Source organism: Poromitra crassiceps, assembly GCF_964638095.1.
Source record: "Poromitra crassiceps genome assembly, chromosome: 15".
NCBI lineage: Eukaryota > Metazoa > Chordata > Actinopteri > Beryciformes > Melamphaidae > Poromitra > Poromitra crassiceps.
The window spans coordinates 33,487,592-33,500,091 of NC_139634.1; the positions used below are offsets into that span (position 1 = coordinate 33,487,592).

The following is a 12,500-nucleotide window of genomic DNA, read 5'->3' on the forward strand; positions in this document are numbered from 1 at the left end:
TTCAGGGGGGGCTGAAGCCCCCCCTAGCCCCCCCCTGGCGCCGCGCATGGAGCTGACTGCTATATTATTCATCGGCAGGTTAACATATTCCAGTTAGAGCAGTCTTGAACAAAAGTGTGGGATACATTCATTTAGTGACAATGTGAATGCTCTCTCTCTCTCTTTCTCTTCCTCCCTCTCTCTCTCTCAAAAGCAGCCGATTGGTATTCCTCCGCACCTCCTCAGCAAGAGCAAACCTCACTCTCATCAAAGGCTCTCCTCTTTGATCAGGTCTTCAAAGAGGCCTGTCATCAAAGTCTATCAGGTTAGATACGGGCTGGGGGGAGAGAGAGAGAGAGACTGAGAGACAGAGAGAGAGATGGCTGCTGCCTCTGGGTTACGGCACAACTGCTGCATGCAGTAACGGGTCGCTAATTGTTAATTACTGGTGCTGGGAGAGGTGCGCGGAGGAGCTGCTGCTAGACAATGCGGAGAAGAGGTGGTTAGGGTTAAGACGGCAACAAGGTGGATATCGCAGAACATCTCGCATCTCCAGCGTCATTACATACACAGAGACAGAGAGGCAGAGAGAGGGTAATGGAGAAGATAGCAGCTAATTGTAGGGAGGTGTCGGTCAATGGGTAGACACAGCAGAACATCTAGACTGTTTAACCCTAGCCTGGGTAAACCCATCCCCCACGTGACCTGCTCTCAGACCTGTTCTCAGTGAACTGAGAGAGCAGGTCACGTGGGGGCTGGGTTTACCTAGGCTAGTTTAACCCATCATATAGGATCTTCCCTTGTGGCATGGAATTGGCAGCAAGAACCAACGCACCACCATCACACATCATCCCGTGGACAGCAGACATTGAGCAGCAAAGAGTGAGTGAGGAGACAGAGTTCACGCCAAGACGTTTTCGTTAGAGGGTAATACAGGACGGGAAATTATCTTCTTAGATAAACGCCCGTATCACTAAGTGACGCCCTCCCACGACTCTGCTCACTTCTCTAAAAGAGACACATTCTCATGTAATGTATCCACAGCAGCACATTGCATTACTCCTGTTCGCCCCGTGCTGAAATATGAGCACTATGTCACCTAAGGCTGCCAAGCTAACCGTTTGCTGAATATGGGAGCGAGCGACAGAGCAAAAGACAGCGAAAGAGAGAGAGACAGAGAGAGAGAGAGAGAGCGCTAAATGGGCCGATGGAGAGAGAGAGAGAGAAAGAGCGATAGAGGCTCCAGAGGAATAGTGCCATCTGCAAGTGAATGAGTCTCACCCGGGGAGATCTCCTTTTGGAGAAATTAATGATCTCGGGAAGAACAGAACAGAGGCTGTGCATGTGCTCCGCGACTATACTCCTGTCAGCCAGGTCTCTTTCTCCTTCACTCTCTTTGTACTCGGCCAGATATTAAACGTCCCTGGACCTCCTGCGGCGATCTGATGCATCTCCGCCATGTTTAAATATGGTTATTTCAGGGGAAGCAGGGGGCATTTGGTGAACGGGCCATAATCAGAGAACAAGACGGAGCGATTAGATTAAAAGGGGGGGGGGGGGGGGGTGAGATGGAGACAGGGGAGCGGGGGGGGGAGTAGGGACCCCAGCTAGCAATCTGCCGCTGCCGCTAGTGGCCCGTTGTCGCATTTTGAGCGGCCGGGCGGCGGTGGCATTCCTTCAGCGGCCATCCGGCGGCCCACTGGAGGATGCCGCTACCTTCACTCTGGCGGAATGCCGCTGGAGGGCTAGCAGCGGCAGGCCGTCGGCAAGCCGCCAAGAATTTGCCCTCTCTAAGTACCACATCAGCGCTGGAGGGGCGCTGGTGTCTGGCTGTCGGCAGATAGGCCAAGATACTCCATCCATTAAACTGCATTCATAAGCATTATGAAACTATAGCTCTAATTTGAAACGATGGGCTAAGTTCTGTTCTCTTTTGTTTGAAAGAGACTATTTAATGGATTTCTGTTTTTATTAGGCTACACAAAGGCAACAATACCTTCACAGCATTCGAAAATGAACTTAGCAAGATTTTCCAAAGCTCTATAGGCCTATGGATGAAAAACACAAATGCCCAAAAATTATACATTGTATTTGAGAAGTTTATTGTAGCCTATTTAATTTCTGTAGTAATTGTTTTGTCCGTGCAGCATTTACTTTTTATTTATGTTGTTCTCTCAAATTTTTGGGTTAGTCTTTGAATTAAAAAACATAGTGGACAAACATTTCTAATCACCTGTGTTGGAATGTTCTTTGAATACCAGAAATCAAAATCAATAGCTTATAAATTCACTTTGTTGAATTGTTCACGCCTGAGTCGTAAACCAGAGCAAATTAAAATACAACCGGATGGATGTTGGACTTTGAATGGTTTTGAATGACCAAGCAAAGTGGTCTATAGCTTATGTGCTTGATAGTGCATCCATGGCCTAGCCACTTGACTTGATGTCTAGTGCAGTGGTTCTCAAACTTTAAACTGACACAAATTAGACAACGGAGCCTCATTTGATAATATTTTGTCCCAACTGATATGATTTTTAGCTTTTGTGACTACCCTCCCATGTGTGGTCGTCACAATGTTTTATAATATAAAGTGTATGAAACCCATGACCAAAATACTCATGCATTCTGTCATTGTGTTACTTATCTTTGGAATTCTTCTGAAAATGAATTACTTTTTTTGCTAGGTATACCCCTGGAAGCCCCTCAAGGACCCCTGGGGGTACCTGGACCCCACTTTGAGAACCTCTGTAGATTTTTTTTAATCAAAAAGCTCATTTCTGGCAGTTTGTAAGTAAATAAATAAAATTACTGTAATTAAAAAAAAAAATCCATTGTTCTCAGGTGGGACAAGGCCCAAAATGATCACTGTAAGCAGAGTATTGATCACTATAAGCAAATTATTCATAACAGCATGGAATAATTCAGGACCAAGGTTTTTGATCAATATAAGCAGTTGATCACTATAAGTAGGCTATGTATATATATATATACACACACAGATCCTTTCCCAAAAATTTGAATATCATGGAAAGTTTTCTTCCATAATTCCTTTCAAAAAGTGAAACTTTCATAGATTATAGATTCATTACACACAAAGTGAAATATTTCTAGCCTTTATTTGTTTCATTTTTCATAATTTTGGCCTACAGCTCCAGAAGACCCCCAATACAGTATTTCAAGAAAGTATTATAGTGTGAAGAAAATCAGCAGTTACTTCTCAGTTATGACTGACTCCAGCCTCAGTCCACTCCCTCTGAATCTCTGCCAAATTTTTTGAATCGTCTTTGCTTGACAATCCGCTGAAGTCCACGGTTATCCATGTTATTTCCATGATATTCAATTTTTTTAAAGGATCTGTATATATGTGTGTGTGTGTGTGTGTGTGTGTGTGTGTGTGTGTGTGTGTGTGTGTGTGTGTGTGTGTGTGTGTGTGTGTGTGTGTGTGTGTGTGTGTGTACACAAAGGGGAAAAAATCATTTTAGGAGTAGAATGTGAATCTGTATGAATTTTGCAATACAGATGTGGAGACAAAAGATCACTTTTTTCCCCTGCAAAATTACTCATAATTGGCCTAATTTTAATTTATGGATAATCTAGCATTGATGCATTTCTACTTGAACATGTCAAATTTGGAATGTTTATAGAAGATAGCAACATATTTTTGGCAAAATATTGTATAGGCCTACACAAAATTTAAGGCACAACAGGGCTGTGTCTACCCAGTTGTAGCCTAATTTAACCTCTGGAACAATTGTTTTGTCCCTGGAATATAAATAAATAAATAAATAAATAAATAAATAAATAAAGTGCAAATAATAATAGGTAGATGTCCAAGAAGAATAAACGTGGGTCATTTATTCACTGGGTATGCAGTGTTATATTTTTCAGCCAGATGCAGGATGATGGCTCTCTCTCTCTCTCTCTCTCTCTCTCTCTCTCTCTCTCTCTCTCTCTCTCTCTCTCTCTCTCTCTCTCTCTCTCTCTACTTTATTACACTGGTCAGGTCTGCACTGCAGTCTATATATCCCCCCCCCCATGTCTCATCTGTATCCATTTGTCTGATGTTGTTTTTGTGTGTGTAATGTTAACAGTTTGAAATAAAGATTATTGGGAGGGAGGGGGGGGGGGGGGGTTGAGAGTGACGATGGGAAGTGAAGAATTTTGGCACTTTTGCGTTGCCGTAGTGTGACGTTGTGTCTGCGTCCAGGCCATTGAGGCTACGTGTGTCCTGGCGCCATTTTATGAATGGGATTTCAGGAAGCAAACATGCGCCGAGTACTGATAGCAACAATCTTTGAAAAAGTCGTTTTAAACCATGACTTGTCTTCACCTATCTACAAAACACAGGACTGATTATAAAAGCGATATACGGACAATAACAGACCGGTTGGTGGCGATCATCCGCTGCCTTCTTGCAACTTCATCACAAGAAAAACAAGACGTGCACGACAACAAAGAACACTGAAAACTTCGGGGCTCTTTGAAAAGCAGATCGGTAAGAATATTTAACGCTATATTTGTAAATCCTATTGTGCTCTGCTGCGATCTTACCATTAGCCATTTCGCTGGTTAGGCAGATAACAACAAGTTAGATGGCTAATAGTTAAATGACGTTGTGTAGACAGCTTTTTGTGTTACACATAGGCCTACAAGTAGCAGAGGCTAGCGTTAGCCACTCTACCCAGTGAAGAAATGCATGGGCCATCTACATCTTGTTAAAAACCTTCCACGTTTCTTGGAGTAAAACGTAAAAAGGCATCGGTTGCAAACATCTATTTTGTGCTCATTCTGGATATATCAATACACCATTTAACGGTGTTATTCGGCCGTTTAACGTTAACGTACATAATTCCGTTTGCTTTCGCGGCTATAAACAGACAATTGATTAAACTAACGTTACAGAGTACAGCCCATTGTTAGTGTGTTGCTGCTCACGTTAATTTACTGCGTGCATATTCTTCTGTTTGCGTGCACGGCCATGTAAGATGAGATCAAAACTAACGTTACAGACCGTTACAGTCTGTGACTGTTAGTCTGTAAATCGTTTGTATTATTTATTTCCTTTTACCCCCACACTGATGCAAGCTCTATTTTGGACCAAACAGGCTTGAGATGAGCCATATGAAGCTGCTAGAGTCCAGCAGCTGCATAAATACAAAAATGTGAAATTATTATCGCTTAGGCCTATCGGACAAGAGAAGCAGATATTTGTCTGTTATAGGTATCAGCTCAAAAATCCCTCCTAGCAGCATCATAAAAGGCATTCAAATAGCTATTTTATTTTTCTAATGTAGCTCCCTTTGTTTGTTTCAGGTTGGGCCAATGGACAGCTTTGTCAGAGACACATTGGCGGAGTGGCAACTTCAAGACCTCGTAGATAGTTTTAAAGGTAAGGTTTCTATTTTATTTTTTATAAATATTCTTATGGAAAATTATTATTTCTTTAGCCATAGCTTGGCCTCGCCTGCCCTATTGGCACGCCCGTGTGTGTGTGTGTTGCTCTCACTAAATATTATTGCATCAGTGATGTCACAATGCCTCCATGTGTATGTGTGTGTGTGCCCCCCGCCCCCCTTTTTGTTTTAATACATATAAAATTGTACTTCAACAAACTGTAATGACTAGTATTCATGTCCTCAATCTTTCTTGTTCACCTCTCGTCCATCTCTCTCCGCTGCATAGCTGGGTTTCGGAGGAGCCGGCCTTGTCCACCACGTGCAACGCCGTCAAAGAGAAAAAGACCTGTGACTCCCTCTGCCTGCAAGTGTTCTCGAGTCCAGGAGTCCAAGTCCAGGACTCGTGACTCGACTCGAGGCACTCGTGACTCGGACTTGGCTATCCGCCTCTTCAATGAGACCCGAAACCCTCCACAAGCCCATGCCCCCCATGGACTTATCCCACAGACACTTGAAGACACTTGACATCTTTCATATGGACATTATTATCCCACGGCCATGGACACAACCATTACACATCACTTAAGGACTTACTGGGCATTTTATGGACTTATTACACGCCACGGACATTTACATGGACTCCACTATGTCACTTTCAAGGTCTGTTACTTTGCACTTTAATGCAAATTAATTTGAAAATTGCCTTTCTGTCTGCCTGATTTGTATTGCTGCGCTGCATACTGCACAAAGACAAATTCCTCATTTGTAACATGTTCATTATGGCTATTAAGTAAGCTTGAATCTTGAGACTATTGTTTATTTATATACTAGACTCCCCCTGCTAGTATTGACTTACAATCATTACAGTCCTTGATAATTACCCACCTATAATAACACACAATTTTATATAAAATTTACTTTTTGGAACACGGTGGAAAAGGAATATCTATGATGTGCTGCTGTGCGTGACTTTATGCCTGTTTTCTATTTGTATCTTTATGACTGTTTTATTTGACTATTGCACTATTTAAGGCAGATTTTGCTTTGCTTTGTTTTTTTTTATACATTATTTTTGGCTTGATGTGTTTTTTTTTAATATATAGCCTACATAATATGCAACATATAGCTACAGAGTTGTCAAGTTTTTTGCTATTTGCAATGCACAGTTGTCAAATCATCATCCTTTGATTGATTTCTTATGTCCATAAATAAAATAACAAAAAGTTCACGGATCTGTTCTCCTTTAAATTATTATTGTTGTATGAATACTCACATGTTATCATTTAAATCATTGTAATTATGTGCATTATTGAAGTGGTTCTCAACCTTTTTTAACCAAGTAGACTACCTCAGAAATTACCACCATATTTAAGTATGAGAGGAAGGGAGCCCTGCCAGTGGAGAAGCACTGCATGCAAGCATTAGCATAACAATGTATATGGGGGCTGGGAGGTGCAATACCAGCGGCATGCCATCAGCGTGCCGTGCAAGGGCCGCTGGCTGTGTACGCTGGTGCCGCCAGCGGACCGCCAGCGAGCCACCCCGGCGGACCGCTGTTTCACCGACTAGCACGACCGCAGCGGAGCCGCTGCGGCTGCCGACGGTGGCCCGCCGAATTGGTCTCCGGCTTGCCGCCGGCGGCCCGCCCATGATCTGCTAGCTGGGTCTCAGTAGCGTTGCCATCCTGCTGAGGGCTCCATACCTCGGCAGGCAGAGAGCAGTGAGAGTCACCAGAGAAGGAGCAGAGTAATAACGGGTAATCAGTCCTGCATTCTGCATACAACTACTTCCCCCTCTGTCCCTCATTATTTCCCTTTGTCGGCACGGCGGCAGGGTACTGGACAGCAGGGGGCAGGGTACCGGACGGCAGGGCCGTGTCAGGATACGCCAAAGTGCCTCCCCGCTACCGCTAAGCGTCTCGCTGAAATGAAATTACCGCACTTTCCTCAATTTGACGCTTTTAGAAATCTGCATGAGCTGTGAAAATTGGCATTTCCTGGGCAAGACGTGAATTGGACAATCACGCTGTTTTAGAGTGTTTCGGGCTGATGAAAGGGGATTGTTCATTTTGAGAATGGCGGCTATTGCCTCCGACATTATTATATGAAATTTCTGAGGGTCAATGTAAGCTTCTTGAAGACATCCCCGGGGCAATATATCACTAATAAGGCCACGGACGTTCTTTCAATAGGCCTACCAATCATTTTAGTCGTTGGACGGCTGTACCTCCTTTTATTACCACGGCAGTGTTCTATGGAATGGCTCGTCTCTTGGCTGGCTGATGGAGGCAGCGCCTCGTCTGACAGTATAGCTCTCACAGTTTAGCGCTTGCATGCGGCTGTTTACAAAGTCTAATAAGCGCGTCCCGGAGGCAGGCAGGCCGTGCAGCCGGAGAGGAGATTGTATTTGAGCTGCATTGTGAGCGCCCTGGTCCCCCTCATCAGATCTGACAGGCACTATGACAAGTCCTATCTGCCAGCCGGCTGATAAGTGCACCTCCAACTGTGCTTAGGTCTGCCTCAATCCAATCACATGACAATCTCAATGAATGGCGTTCACTCGCCGCAGCCAGGCAGGACTACCCTGGCTCAGTTGTTAATACTGTAACACTACACTATACTTATTGTATATATTGCATTAGTATACTGTATTTTGGACAGGATTTAATTGAAGTCCATTTGCAGTGAGCATTAGATTGAACTCATGTCTGGGATAATGTGGAGCAGCTATCTCTTGTTGTAGCAGTCATATTGATGCATGACCATGTGTTTCCTATACACATGGGTGAGCCAGCAACCTGTTAACTGCTAACTGTTAGCTGTTTGGTATGTTGTTTGAATATTGTTTTGACACGGTTTGATGTGAAACCTCATGAAGATTACCAACATACTCTGTATTTTCATTTCCATTCAAAAGTAACTCAATTGAGATCAATTGCAAGGTAACAAGATCAGGTGTTGAATTATGACTATCCTTACAAACATCCTAATAGTCTAGTGCACACTTACCTCAAATGCACTCAACTTGTGCATCTACCTCAACTGAACTAGTTATGAAATTTCCTCTAATCTGACAGAAATTTCAAAATGACTGCAATTTTCTTGCACACGCAGTGTTGATCCAAAGGCATCACTCTGAATATTTCAATTGGTCGACAGTAATCCAGTTGCAGCCTGCATAATGTGTTGTGTATCGCTGAACCAACATAGCTGTGTATGGAGGAAATTGAGGTTCTGTGACAGTTTTGAAATTTGGGGTATAATAGGTGAAATGACAATTTTGTAAATTGGCTCCATTAAGATAAATCATTCATTATAAGCTACAGTATGGGCTCAGTGTAATTCTGGCCAAGTATTTCTCAGTCAGTCACACTGAATGTTGCTAAGGCTTTACGGCAGAGAACCTGGCCAGCTCCATGCAATTAACAAGGCCTGTTACCATCTTCTGTTGAAAGGAGCCCATTGCCAATTATACATTATGGTCTTTCTTAATTCCCCTCTCAGGTTTGGGGAGAAAAGGAGCAGGTGTCAGAAAAAATCCTGGCAAATTCCACGCCAGCTCGAGTATGAACATTTCCCTCCCTCAAAATCAGACTCTCCATCTTTTGTACACTTACCAGTGCATTAGAAGTCAATCAATCAATCAATCAATCAATCAATCAATCAATCAATCAATCAATCAATCAATCAATCAATAAGACAAAGTGTGAAATGGATGTATCAAGGAAAGAAATGTCAGGGGAGTTTACACAGTGGGGGATATGGGAAGATGGGTTGGGCCTTTGAGGTAAGACTCATCAAGACTCAACGGTTCAATGAGGAGTCAACATGCACAAAAAGCTACAAGCCACTGATTGGCATAACGAGGATGCTGTAATTAAATAGGGGTCAAATGATGTTTTGGCTGAGACTGGGCCCATTTTGACAAAACGTGTGGATATAATATGCATTTAGGCTCTGTGGTGTAGCATTTAAAATCATTAAACTGAGCATGCGGGCTGCTATAATTAAAGGTCAAAATTTCAAACTTTGAAAGCCCATAACTCCTACACGGGTCCAACTGGCAATAATCTACACAAATCTAGATATCATTAACAAATTACTCTGACCTAATGCGGGTACCCACTATAAAAATACACGACTGGTCCAATCCTTCAAGCAATGATGCATTTTGGCATTGTGTTCTGGTGTTTAAAACAAAGTACCATGATTGGCCTGATGGGGTGACTTAATTCATGATAATAATAATTTTATGAAATTTACAACATAGAAATTGAGTCTAAGGTCAATATAAGCTAAGACAGTGATTCTCAAACTTTTTCATGTCAAGGACCCCTAAAATGACACAAATCAGACCACGGACCCCCATTCCATAAGATTTTGTCCCAGGGTCCTTCATCTGATAAGATTTGAGCTTTTGTGACGACTCTCCCACTTTCCTGGCCCTGTCTTGCACCTTGGCCCGGTGCACTCATTGGGCTTAAGAAGACCTTCAGACCCATCAGTCTCTCTCCTCCTCACTGATGCACCTTTTGTTCTGTTCTTTTTGTTATTTAATGTATATTTGTGTTGTCTTGTTATTTTCCCTTTGTTGTAGTTAATAAATGATTGTTTTAACTTTTACTTTGGTGTTATGACTCCCCTCATTCGTTACTTCCTTGAGCTGTGTTGTAACATATTACTTCCCAGGAAGACTAGCTGTCATTTAGGCGTCAGCTAATGGGGATCCTTATGAATAAATAAATAAACTTCCCATCTCTGCCGCTGATCATCCATCACCCAACATTGAGATATGAAAAAAGTAGTTGTGAAATCAACCAGAGGAAATAAGACACCGATCAACAAGCCTCTGCAATAACAGGGAATGTTCAATTTTATAAGTTTTCAGAAAGCTCTACAAAAAAGGGTAGTGCAATTTTGATGACTATCCAGAGCATTCACAATAAATCAGTGCAGTGATGTCGAGACCATATAGTATTTAGTCCAATGTCTCAGTTGAAGAGCTGTTTTGGCCCTGAGGAAAATCTTGAACATCAAGACCATCCTAGTCTTCCCAAAAAGTGACAATAACATGGGCATAGAATTATTGATAGTTCGGCCATGGTGGTAGGAAAATAACAGGTGATTGTAATCAATTAACAGGTTTTTACAATCAAATGACACAGCCAATTATTAGTATTGTAAAAGCACCATAATTAGTAGGAACTGCACGATGTGACATCATGGGAGTGTTATGTATAGAGTAGGTGTGCCGTTTAGACAAACACACATGTAGAAAGCAATGCTGTGCAGTGATACCACCGCGAAACAAAAGTAGCCTGTGTCGTGTATAAATAAATACAAGCAAATAGAAGAGTTCAAATGTATTTCCGCGAAAGCTTATGGTCCGTTGAAACACTATGACAGCAAAGGCAGCGGGTTTGTTTCTGTGTGGTTTGGCAGCCACTCATTTATATGCCTCCTCAGAGTTGAGCAGTTGAACATCAAGTCTGTTGAAATGCCCCAGCAGCTGTCAATCTGGCTGTTCTCCTGGCCTTGTTAGAGCTCAGACAGTGAGAGGGGAGGATTGCAGCCTCTGATATGTACCACCGCCCCCCCCCCCCCCCCCGTATAGCAACAGGGAGTGTGACGCAAAAGCAGCGCGCTAACGAGAGGCATGCCGCATGGTGTGTGCATCGCTATGAGGGCAGATTGACAAACAGGCAGAGCAGCCAATGGGGGGTCACAGGGTTAAGTGTGGCTGAGACACAGGAGAGGCTCGGTGCAGGAGCTGCAGCTGCAGGCTCTCTAATAGAGTGGAGCCGTCGGAGGCCTCCGAGGTCAAAATGCCACGTGAATCAATCAAAGTTCCCACAGAGCAGGCTCCCCCGGGCAAGTCCACAGGTGGTACGAACCAGGAAGCTGAGTCGACGTGCAGAGCCGAGGAGGACTCCCTACAAATTCCCTTTAATCCTCTGCTGCCTGGCCCGGGCTAACAGGAAGGGCAGAGTGGATCGCTCTCAGCAGGGTCTCCTCACAGGGGTCAAGCGCCCCCTGCTGCCTACTGTACCCTCCCAGCTTCCACAGCAGAGGCAGCTAGGGGAGTTTCCCACCTCGCCGGCCTTCATTCCCCCCCCCCTGCAGCTGGGCCACGTGAACCCTATACTCTGGTCTCCTTCACTTCTAAGGGGAGTTAAGAGTTGCTGTTTTTGCCTCCCCACCATTTGGCTTCATCTCAGCAGCAGCATAACTGATCATAGAAAACTGTCGCTGATGGCTATGCACTTCCTCCATGCGGCTTGAGGAAGTGCGTAACATTGAAGGAGGACAGCGGAGAATTCTTCAGTATGATGCAGCAGTGATGAAACGTTTGTTTGAGGGAAGCGTGACATGGAAATATCAAAAAATAAATTGGAGGAAATTAAAATATCCATACCTGTTCGAGACTTTATAAAGGGGTTTCTGTTGCATCGTCTTACATGCATACAGTATACTGGGGGGGGATATTTATTAGTCATAGTTAACATCAACGTAGCCAAACAACTTTAAATGCAACTGCTGTTCATTTTATCGAGTAGAGTAATAGTGTCAAACCTGCTCACACATACAAATGGTACTCATCTAACTTGGCCCTCTTACTGCCACATTTCCAAGGCTCTGCTGTGCTGCCGTGGCAGCAGTGAGGGGGGCCTCGTACTGTATCTTACAACCCTGATAAGGTCCACATATAAATGTCTGCTGGTGTTATTGTAGAGGAGCTTGCATGGGGATCAAGCTGGGCCAAACCTAACATACTGTACAAACGTCCTGCAGCTTAATAAAACTCTGCTGTTTATATGTGTGGTCAAGCCTGAACAGAGGAACATGCTTACTACAGGTGCAGCTTTAAAAAGAGATCAGAACAGAGGAACATGCTTACTACAGGTACAGCTTTGAAAAGGGATTATTTTTGGAAAAGAAGAAGATTAGCACCCCCCTCAAAAATACAGCTTGAAAAAGGCAGGCAGAGATAGACAATAGGCTGGTATCATGAGGTGAACAACAAAAGATAACATGAACAATGTAAGCCTGGAAACCAATGGTCTCTCAGCAGCATAGATCAAAATTCATTCTTGTCTGGTGAGCTCTATTAAAAGATGTTACAATT

The 12,500-nt window shown here is 43.4% G+C and overlaps 1 long non-coding RNA gene across 1 annotated transcript; it reads left to right on the plus strand.

Annotated features, from left to right (window-relative positions):
* Positions 1-4,238: 4,238 nt before the first annotated feature.
* On the plus strand, positions 4,239-6,551 carry LOC310790564. Its single transcript, XR_014553387.1, has 3 exons — positions 4,239-4,474; positions 5,293-5,368; positions 5,662-6,551. It is a non-coding gene; the product is annotated as an uncharacterized lncRNA (long non-coding RNA).
* The last annotated feature ends 5,949 nt before the right edge of the window (positions 6,552-12,500 follow it).